Genomic DNA, 11,385 nt, shown 5'->3' with positions numbered 1-11,385 from the left:
AAAATTTACCTTTCAATTCATATCTAATTATCATTGAATCTCATATATTATATATGAGAAGAGGAAGAGGAATAACAACTCACACTATGTTATTAAACATAAAGTAAACAATTTTTGACAAAACAAAAGTCTTGATAAACCTTAACCATGTATCCATGTACTTTATTTAAAGTGACAAACTATTTGGCTATAGTTATTGCACTTATAAACCTTAACCAGCCCTGGATGAATGCGAAGAGGTTAAATGACCCGCGAGAAGGAAATGGGAATGCATGAAATAACAGAAGCACCATTCGGACTAACCGCTGACCCCATTGGAAGATCGTTCTAAGCACGGACATCTAATTTGCGCGAACCAGGCGCGTTTTAGATTAATCGCTAGGCGGGACACCCTGGCGCTAATTAACTTATCATCGATGGACACACCCGCGGCGCAAACCAGCGCGAAAAGCATCGGGAATCCGTGGATGTGTAATAATAAATACGGCAGCGTCGATGGAATAATAAATAAAAGGCTCGCGAGCATAAATCGCTTTCCTATTAGCGCCGAGACACGTGCGAGAGCCTCCCTCGAGCATGCGTTTCACCGATTTCCCGCGAAGCAACTTGTTTATGGTTAACTGGTCAAACGATCGCCGAGACCTGTTCGAGAACTAGCCGTGGTTCGCCTATCGAACGACCAGCGAAACTTTATTCCACCGTTTTTCAGAATAATGTTCAGGATTTACGACCAATCGGTTCGATGGGGGTTAATTCTTGCCGATCCTCTTCTGGTTACCCTTCACGCGGAGGATTTTTCTGTGACCTTTATTTATATTCATCACTGTAAATTAAATTGGTGGTTGCTTTCATTTATTTGTAGTTTCACTATGTGATATGATTTCATTTTTATTATTTAACTCATATTTTTATTTAGCTGCATTTTTCGCTGAAAATCTTTTAGCATATTCATAATTGTACGTTAAATTAGTACTTGGTTCCCTTTATTTGCACTTTCATTATGTAGCATGTTTTTACTTTCATTTAGTTCTACGTTCTTGGCGGAAAGTCGTTTAGTGTATTCATCATTATACATTAAATTAAGTAGCTCCTTTCATTTATTTTTATTATTTACTTCATATTTTTATTTAGCTGCATTCTTCGCTAAAAATCTTTTAGCATATTCATAATTGTACGTTAAATTAGTACTTGGTTCCCTTTATTTGCACTTTCATTATGTAGCATGTTTTTACTTTCATTTAGTTCTACGTTCTTGGCGGAAAATCGTTTAGTATATTCATCATTGTACATTAAATTAATAGTTGCCTTTATTTATTTCTATTTAATTATGTAGCATATTTTCGTATTCATTATTAAATTCACATTTCTGTCTAGCTACCTTCTTGGCTAAAAACGGTAGCATCCTCTCAGGTTCAAAAACGATGATAACGTACATAAGTGTTTGGTAAAACAATAACTAGTAAATTACATAAAAAAAACAATCTTACAAATAGGACAAAAATATTGATTTCAAATCAGTATACCTCCTACGCAACAATAGTCTTCTTCTTCTTCTTCTTCGTCTTCTTCCTCACTCGTTCAAATCGTCCACTAAAGTCTGACAATTAGAAGTAATCGAGCCATTCGAAACAGCGCAATCCGCAGCAAACTTCCAAGCACAATCCGCGAACTGCGTTATTTGTCCACGACGAACCGTCTGGTCTTCAAACGCAATCGAAGATTGTTCCGCAGGATCGTAACTCGTGCCGACCAATGGCCATTTGCGTGATCGCCGCGCGAAATAGTTCTCGCGGCACTGCGCGACGATTCGACGAGTAAACGACGATGACAGAAGCGATTCAGACATTGTTCGCGTCCTCTGTAATTTAACGGCGCGCCGAATGGTGGCGACGTTCCTCTACGATTTTACGACTCGGCTCTTCCAGCCGGCACTCTGGAAACAAAGTTTTCGCGTTAACCAGGAACTTTCCAGCTACGAAACGTTTTGGGAGAAGAAGAGACAAATTATACTTTCGAATACCAGCCTTCGAGTCCCAGATTCCACTGGTATCTGTTCAATCGATCTCGCATTTGCTTCTGAGCGAAAATTCGGTTTGAAAGTATAGCATTTGGGGGGCGCAATCGACACTGGAAAGGACTTGGGTAGAAAATCTGTAATTATAAAGTTTAGGGTAGATTGATGGATGGTACACGAAATATGGTGAGGTCTCGAGTTTGATTTGTGGATCTAGAATTTTAACAACTAGCTTCGTTTTAATAAATAAATATTATGTTGCTTCTTGCGAGAAAGATTTAATTTTTTCTCGGGCCCTTTTAACACGTTGACTCCCACGCTAAGTTTTGTGAAAATTTGTCTGAAGCTTGAACTTAGTATTCAGATAACTGGAAACCACAAATCGCAGCTTTATCTCGCAACCTTATCAGAAATCAGGAATATTATCCAAATTCATTTTATTTAATATCTCATCTTCTGAATTAATTTGATTAATTACCAGTAAAAAGTCCTGTCACCCATATATGGGTAACCAACGTGTTAAAACAAACATAAAAAGTATACATTATAAAATTGAAGATCCGTCACCTTTTCTATATATAATTGCATAGAGTACGTTACCTTAGCCTAAGCATTTAATTCCTTCCCATCTGTACGAAGTTCATCCCTCTCCACAAATAAATAAATCGCTCGTCTGGCCACACCCGTTATCAGTCGATAAACTTTCAAAATAAATTACTCCAACGCTACGGGAAAACAACGGTATACGCGGCTAGCATTATACTTATACTAATCAAGTGCAACCATTAATTACTCTGGATGTTCTTCAGGCGTCCCATAAAGTCACGAATTTTAATCGGCAAAGTAAATTTTATTTATCAAACGCGCCGGCGAGAGACGATACACATCGACCAATTACTTTTTAATAAACTGTGGACAGGTGTTTGCCCGGATGAAAATTTATCGTGTAATTAAACGAGTCCCATTGGCGCGTCTCGGGCGGCGGGTACAACGATATCATCGGCGGCGGCCATATTTTACACAGTAGCCTCGAGTAATTTAGTAAAACGCTCGGCCGAGCGTGGAAAAAGAGATCGAGACGAACGGGAGGGGGTCCTGGAACCGATAAAAATTGAATTACAACGTATTTTAATCGCATCGAGCAATCGATTAGTCACGATCGTAGATCAACGACCGCCTACGCGGACGGTCGAGCTATAAATACCAAGCAACGAATACTCGTGATCCCGCGTCTCTTAATTCGTGACCGCTGTAATTCGTGTCAGCGTCCTTAATGGCGGCCGTGTCGATAATTTTACGAAAACAGGATATTTATTGAGTGCCCGTGCCGCAATTCTTTCTTTTTAATTATCTTTGTATTCGTTAAAGGTAGCCTCAATGGAAACTGTCTCCATGTTACTTCGCCAGCGATGGACGTCTGAATATTAACAAAATCGCTGAAGTAGTTGAGATTTCAGTAGTTTGATCCTGATGAATGGACGTGATCCCCTTTGGAATCTTTATTTTATTGAGTATTCTGCAAGAAAAGAATTGTATTTATGACAAAGATTGGGAAAAACTTATACAAAAATAGTAATATTAGTTGTATGGCTACTTTCTATTGCAAATTAAATTTACAGAAAGTAATTTATAACTCATCTTCCTTTCTGTGTATTTTGGCACGAAATACAGTCGGTTATGAAGTACTTGTACTCTATGTTTATTAAAGGTCTAAATTAGTTTGGTGTTGATGTTTTCAAATAAATTTTCATTATGAATATGCACATAAATAAGCTTCACACATGTACATATACATTTACAATGAAAAATTCATTTCATCAATTCATTAAACTTGTCATTTGATTTAGACTTTCAAGACATATTGATATTAAGGGGAGCGAATAGTAATAAAAATTTTAATCAACAACAAATATTCAGTCACTTATAATTCTACTTTAAGTAAAAATTTTCATTTGACATTTTGTTACATTAAATTACCAATCTTCTAAGTCTATATTAAAACTAGAATTATAAGTGATTGAATATAAAGAAACTCTGAATTCAATCGCAGCATACACGTTTAACGCACCGAATAACACCACTTCGAATAAAGCTCTTCTGCGTGAAAATGGACTAAAAACATGAACCGCAAACAAAGCATGTTCATGCACTACTATAAGTAATTTCTATTTTATGATAAGTACCAAAACTCCGCACCTGGTGTAACCCTGTAATCGTGCCTCGCGTTATCGCGACGAATATGAACTCCCCGTGAAATCGTGGAAACGTGAAAACGAGGACGTCTTCGAGGAAACCAGCGTTTCCCTTCTGGCACGTCTCCTCGTAATGGACATCGAACCTCTGGTTCGTCCAGACCGATCAGGAATTAGATAGATCGAGCACGGTCGAGAAGTCGACGAGCTAACACGATGTGGCTCCGATCACCGTTTCTCACCGCCATGGGAAGATTTTCCCAGTGAGCGTATCCTCGTGCACGGCTGGAAAAAGCCTGCAACGCGAATAGCCGGATCAGAACTGGTATCTCGAGATCAATATTCATCCAGCTTCTTACCCCACCCCCTGTCATTACGATTTGTTACTCCTGTTCCCTTCCTCCCATTTTCCGCGTTCCGTGGCTTGGTCTTCTTCCATGTCTTCTTACTTAACCGGGCATTCTTCGATCCGATATTTTCTCCTGTCGACGCGTCCAGTTGTCGGGGACGTATGAATAAATGCAGCCGCTCATCGCGATCATCTCCTGTAACGTAAAACGACGATGATGTCACTGGATGCGTGTTGGAATAGATCAAATTACAATTGATCGATGCGAGTTAGGAAACAAAATTAAATACGTAGGTAGCCGGTTACTCAGAGTGTGCAGAAACTTATGATTAAAATTTAAAATCGATAGACTTTTGAGGAAGCTTACTTAGCTCTCTGTGGGCGAGACTACTTACTTTAAATGGTATCTCTGTCTACAAGTTGCTACAAATCTTGCTACAAATAAAAAACACAGGCAGGGTGAAACTTGGATATGTAGAACGCAGAGTGGATAAAGCAGATCACTCTGCTGTAATATTTTTAGAATTATTCGTGTTTTAGTGTTAGCGAGTCTTGTCAACAGAATACACCGTACTAGAAAGTATCTACCATACGAGTACCTACCCCTCGAAAGACTTTCTTTAACAACCCCAAAATTCAATCAATCGGTAATCCTCGAAACACCTTAATTTTCGTTTAATTAAAATAGACGTAACGAGAACTTTCGTCCATAAATCTGACAAAGAAATTGCAGTTTTCTTGTAGGAAGCAGGTGCCTTTTAAATAGCTTGCCAGCCACCGAGGTAGCTCGTTTGTAGCAAAAACAAATAAAAACTCTCCATTCAGATAACAGTCAGGCAATAGCAATTCGCAGAGCAAACAAGGATCACAATGGTACGAGTAAATTAGCCTTATCTCAGACAAACGGCGGCAATTGCACCGAAAACGCGTCGCTATTAATAAGGCTAGCCGCGCTCGCGAGTTTCTCGGCAATTATTCAGATGACTGTGTGAATAATTACTTGCTATTCGGCCCGTTTGCCGCGTTAAGTGGGCTGGCCGATCGCTATCTGAACGTAGCCGACCGTTTGATTAACCGTTGATTATTCAATTAAGGAAAAGTATTTCGTCACGGTCAATTGAATGCCCGCTCGCGGCTGTAATAAAGCGCGAATGTGGCGCAAAACCGTCCCTGAAACTTCGTAACCAATTAATCCGTCTATTGTTACGGGATGTGAGGTAAATACATGTCACGGGAAACTGGAGAAGGGAGGCGAAAAAAGAAATTCAGAAAGAAACCGAATGGGAATAGAAAGGCGGGAGGGAAGGGAAGGGAGGAGGGGAACGAGCACCTGGGGGGATATTAACTAATTCCGTTCGATTAAAACAACAAAGTCCAGGGAACGGCAAGAACTCCTGGGACCGTCTCGACAGACTTGTTCACGTGGCGGGAACTCGTGCTTGCTTCGTCACCCTCCAAGCCACAATTTCTTCACACTAATTACCGATCCGTCCCGCCCACCTGACAAGTGAGAAAGTGTGAAACACTCGGAGGCCGATCCTGAACCCCGCTACTAATTGTGAGTCCGCTCTGGTCGCGACGATTCCGCGACAATCTCGCGATGCATCCACTAGATCACCTAAGTCTATTAGGGGAAAATATCGAGCCGATTGGTGGATACATTGGAAGTACTATGTGTAGTTATTTAAATAAAAGGAAATTTTTAAATTGAGCGCATATAGGTATGAAATGACATCGGTGTTCTCATAGGTGGTGAATGAAAATACGAAGAATAGTTATCGAATTGAATGGAAATAATGGGTATTCGAGAAGCGAGTATGGGGAAGCGAGAATGCTGCGCAGGCTTGTAAACAAATTTGTGGTTTTTACGAACAAAATGCTATATCAAAATTTTGATGTCAAAGATGCATCACGCTGTGGTGGACTAATCACAGAAGGATGCGATGAAATCATGCAAATAATTGAGAAACGCCACGAACTTTTTCGAATACCCAATATATAAATTAGCTAAGTTGTGTGTGTGCATACATTTCCAAAACATTTCTTTATTTCTCATTTCTTTCGAAATAAATGTAACATCATTTAATTTAGACAAATTTCTTCAATAGACATGGAGAGTACGAATACTTATGGAACTGTGTATAGAGAGGCATAAATATCAGCAATGTCAGCAATAGCTATTTGAACAGATGAAAATATTAGTTTGTCTGCAAAGTCCATGCCGATTTTTGGTAGCTGGTAAAGATCTAAATATATCGGGTGATTAAAGACAAATAACATGTGTACATCCCTTAAAAGGTGAAAAGGTTATGGATCAAAACGGAGCTTACGTAATTCAATAAATAAAATATTAAAATTCCCTAAAATGTGCATTTGAATTTTTCTTAAAAATTTGCACAAACTTTCTGGACAACCCAATATTAAGACCAACTGCGTCCAACTGAGTAACTACAAATAGGTACTACATTTATCTACATGGAATGTAGAAAATTCTACAAACATCCACTAAAATGGATGAAAATTGTACTATTCAAATAGGAGAAGATTAGAATCGTCCACGAAAGTATTCGATTGCAACTCGTTTGGGGTGTTCAGGGACCCTCCCATCTCGATGAAATTTATCAGGACCAATTCGTTCGACACGAAGATCGAGATAGAGAGATCGATTTACGTGAATAATGAAACGAAGAAGAAACTTCCTCGTCGATAAATTTAACGCGTTACGGAACCGCGACCGGCACTTTGCCGAAGAACAAGAGTGTTCCACGTCGTTAGACTCCGAGGTTACGTCCGGGGTTCGAGAGTCCCATGGTGGTCCCCCTCGACCAGGTGGGCAGCCCCCACCGATGGTAACTAATTAAATCATGAAAAAGGCGGTGAACGTGCGTCCTACAGTTTTTACGAAATTAATAAACCGGAACCACCAGTGGCTCTCACGAGCTCTTTCTCCGTGAAACGTTTAACGAGAAACTCGAGGGAGGATGAACAGTGACAACGGTTCCAAGAAATTCCAACCCCTTCCAGAACTTACGCTACTTTCGTCATGCTTTAATGTTCATAATTTTGTGAACTTGTAAAACTTGATGACTAATTCATTCATCTGATAATTAAAAATTGAAAAATTACATTGTTTGTGTATAAATGAATTATATATTTAATCTTTACCATGTTCAATAATATGTATATCGTGTATATTTGATTTTTATTTCATGTTGTTATACCATTACTCTTTATTATTCCTTTTTATCGTACTGGAAACTGTACAATACTTCTGCATCCTATTTTCATTTCATTACTCTTCAATACATAATCATTTTGTCTATAATGCGTTATAAATATTATCAGTAGACTGTGGATGTTTATACAAATTTATATCTTTATATACACTGACGAAGAACAGATATTGTACTTAAATTAAAGTATGTTTCGTCTTCTTAATATTATAACGTGTATTTTATTTATCAGATTTCATACATCTATGCGTTTATAGACAAAAATGCATAAATATATCTGCTAGTTTAATTATTAATGAGCTCCTTCCTCTACTAGTAGTATTTCTCAGCTAGTACTACTCACTCACTCACTGTCTAATCTCCCAAACTAACACTGATATGCAATTGAGAATATTTTTAGAATTCTTAGGTTAAAAGTCACGTCTAAAATCTTCGTTCAAAAGGATTAATTACAAAACGAGGAAGAGTAAGGTACAAGGAAAATTCAGTGCCATCAGATTTTGTGGGTTAGCTCTATTTTTTAAATAACGCTCGAAAGCCTGTTGATCACAGCTCGGTTATGGGGGAGACCTTAAACGTTGTTAGAAGCGTGACAAATACATTTAACACCTACTTTCAAATTACTCAGCATGACGTTACAGAAAGATTGGGTCCCCGATAAAAACCTCCTATTTCTTCGTTCACCGCTCATCCGCCCAGTAGTTTGCATCTCCACAAAAAGCTTTTTGCCGTGGTCGCCTCGCGCTGCGTCGAATCGATAAAGTATTAATCGAAGTGACCATTGGTTCCCCGGTTTCTTGCGCGGACCTCTTGAATGAGCTACCATCTAACACTTAACTGATTCGCGTCATCTGAATTTTGTGCACTCCGCAAACCTGGCTGGAGCTCGTCCTTGGCCACTTAAAAATAATTAACAAATCCAGGGAATTTTTGGAAATTGCTAATTTATACGCAAACGCGGGAAAAGTAGAGTAAGATGAAACTTAAATAAATTTAGTTAAAATAGTTTGAAAATGAGCAATGGTCTAAGCTTGCAAGGTAAACATTATGCTATACTAGGAATTGATATAAACGCGCAAACATCGAGTGCTATTCTCGAAATTCCTTCTACCAATGTTCGAAGCTTCCAAAGTAAAGGTTACACTATCTCAAGAATTAATATAAGTCCGCAAACATTGAGAGCTATTTTTAGAATTTCTTTTAGCAATGTTTTAAGCTTCCAAAGTAAAGATTTTACCATCCTAGGAGTTGATATAAACGCGCAGACATCGAGTGCTATTCTCGAAATTCCTTCTAGCAATGTTCGAAGCTTCCAAGTTAAAGATCATACCCTTAAAATTCTTTCTACCCTGAGATCACCATAACGAAAACTATGAAACAGAAAAACCATAAACATCGTCCCTCAAATTTGCATTTACTTTACCCATTTACTTACCCATTCACCACCCACAAAAAACTTCCCACTCAGAGGATCCAATCGCCTAAAAATTCCTTCTTGCCTGAGATCACCATAACGAAAACTATGAAACAGAAAAACCACAAACGTCATCCCTCATTCTGTTTACAGATTCACCACCCCTAAGAAACTCCCATTCAAACGAAACAGTCGCCAGCAGGGTCCAGCATCATACAAATCATCGTAATGCGATAAAACAACGATCAAGCGTTCTCCAAGCAACCCCTACCCACCCTCGGCGAAAAGATGATTGGCGAGCAGCGGGGTGAAACGAGTTTTACCCGTCCGAGGTCGTCCTCGAGTTGTCGAACGCGCGATGGGAATAAAACGCGAAACTGTAAATTGTGCGTGGGAAGAATCGGTCCCTGGGCGGTCGTGGCGGTCGGAGCCATGCTTTTCGTGGCTGAATGCTGGAAACCCACCCTTGGCGTGTCCAGAGGGTTGATCTCCCGCGGTACCAGGAAAAAGTCGAGGAAAGAAACGACACTGAACGATTTAAATGCGCGTTCGAGTGTTCGTGGGGCGGGGGTGGGCCTCGAAGGAACCGGAGGAAATTTGTTACGTTATGTCGGAGTATCACTCCCCAGTGAATATGAAGGAAGATTTCTTGGTTTGAGAAAATCGCAAGGAGAGGGCGAGATGGTCCTCTCGACACGATGGGACTCGAAGGTTTCGGGGGTTTGGCGCGGTCATCCTTCGAGGAAGCTGGAACGGGTGGAGGGGATACAGAGCATGGTGCCAGGAATATAAAACGGGGGATAAAAGAGACGACGGACACATATGCGACTCGTAAAAGCTCTCGTGAAAAGCTGCATCCGTCCCCGTCGAGACCTGCCCGTCGAACTCGGCCTCTCCTACATTTCAATGACGCCAACTGCCATGGCGGTCCTCCACGTTTTCATCCTCCACGAAGGGAGGTTTGCGTGAAGTTTCGCGCGTGCTGGTGTCGAAATTCTTGCGGCAGGCATTCAGGGATGTAGTCGAAAGTTGAGTTGCTATGGTTAAGTAGAGTCCATCACAGAAATTCACGAATGTATCGAAGGATTATCAATGGAGTTATATTTAGACTGTGGATGTTTATGCGAATTCGTATTTTCACAAGTACAAAAAAAGAATTGCCTTAGCTTCTTTTACTTGAATTATCTTCTCAACGGTATAACATGTATGTATATTATTATTGATGTTCTATATATTTCTGCATTTGTACACATGTCGTAGATCTCCCTACATTTCCTTTTACTATAAATGCATAAACATCTGCAGCCTGGTTATATGTATATCCATTTATGTAATTTCAAATTTCAAAATGGCTACATCTCCTGAATGGTATAACATGTATATTATTGTTGATATTCTATATATTTCTGCATTTATACATGTATTACAGATATCGCCACATTTTCATTTACAATAAATGCGTCGTAAGTTTCAAAGTGGCTACATCCTTATACTACACACTACTTGCACATCTTCCAACCACATGCCACATCTCTGAATTTAAATTATATTCTTCTAATTTTCCGAAGGCCTGGAATTGGTGGCGTACCTTTGGAGGTGTTACTCCTTGAACCTAAGAAAATTGCACTTGAGTGAAGGACTACTACTCTCACTAATGTGAGAGAAATGCATCTTTTCATCCATAGAATCTGTTATTGCTAGACCAGTTGTACTATGAATAAGGAAAGCCTGAGTACCATTATACACGTTTCTACATTCTTTTCTAATAAACTTCTCCACGCTTCTTATACCCCGTGAAGCACCTTCGACTTCCCTTTCCATTCGTCAGATTGTCCAACCCAAGTTCCTCGGATGGGAAGGCTCCCATAATCAACGAAACGCGGCCACGAATCGTTCGGAGGATCCGCGGCGACATCGGGTTTCTATGGAAACGTACAAAAGGCACGTTCAGCCTCGGGGGATCTAGCGATATCGACGAATATTAAGAAATAGCTCTCGACCGGCATTTCCGTACATTTGCGGACAGAAAACGAGCCATTCGTTTGCCGGCTAGAACGAGGTGCTGTCTATGCATGGCACGCCGGCACCACCATCCGACTGTCCCATAAATAATATCTCTTCCCTCTTTCGATTCCTCTCGCTTCTTCTTTCTGGCCGTGTTCATCCCTCTCGCGGTACGCCCG

General features: G+C 39.9%; 1 long non-coding RNA gene across 1 annotated transcript; it reads right to left on the bottom strand.

Moving 5' to 3' along the window:
• LOC128876899 (uncharacterized) lies at nt 1–5,219 on the bottom strand. Its single transcript, XR_008457149.1, has 7 exons — nt 5,159–5,219; nt 4,566–4,751; nt 4,211–4,502; nt 3,219–3,530; nt 2,615–3,109; nt 2,011–2,151; nt 1–1,933 (listed from the first exon to the last, which is right to left on the bottom strand). It is a non-coding gene; the product is annotated as an uncharacterized LOC128876899 (long non-coding RNA).
• Between the last annotated feature and the right edge of the window lie 6,166 nt (nt 5,220–11,385).

This window comes from Hylaeus volcanicus, chromosome 5, assembly GCF_026283585.1.
Source record: "Hylaeus volcanicus isolate JK05 chromosome 5, UHH_iyHylVolc1.0_haploid, whole genome shotgun sequence".
Classification (NCBI taxonomy): domain Eukaryota; kingdom Metazoa; phylum Arthropoda; class Insecta; order Hymenoptera; family Colletidae; genus Hylaeus; species Hylaeus volcanicus.
This window is presented reverse-complemented; position numbering and strand designations above follow the sequence as displayed.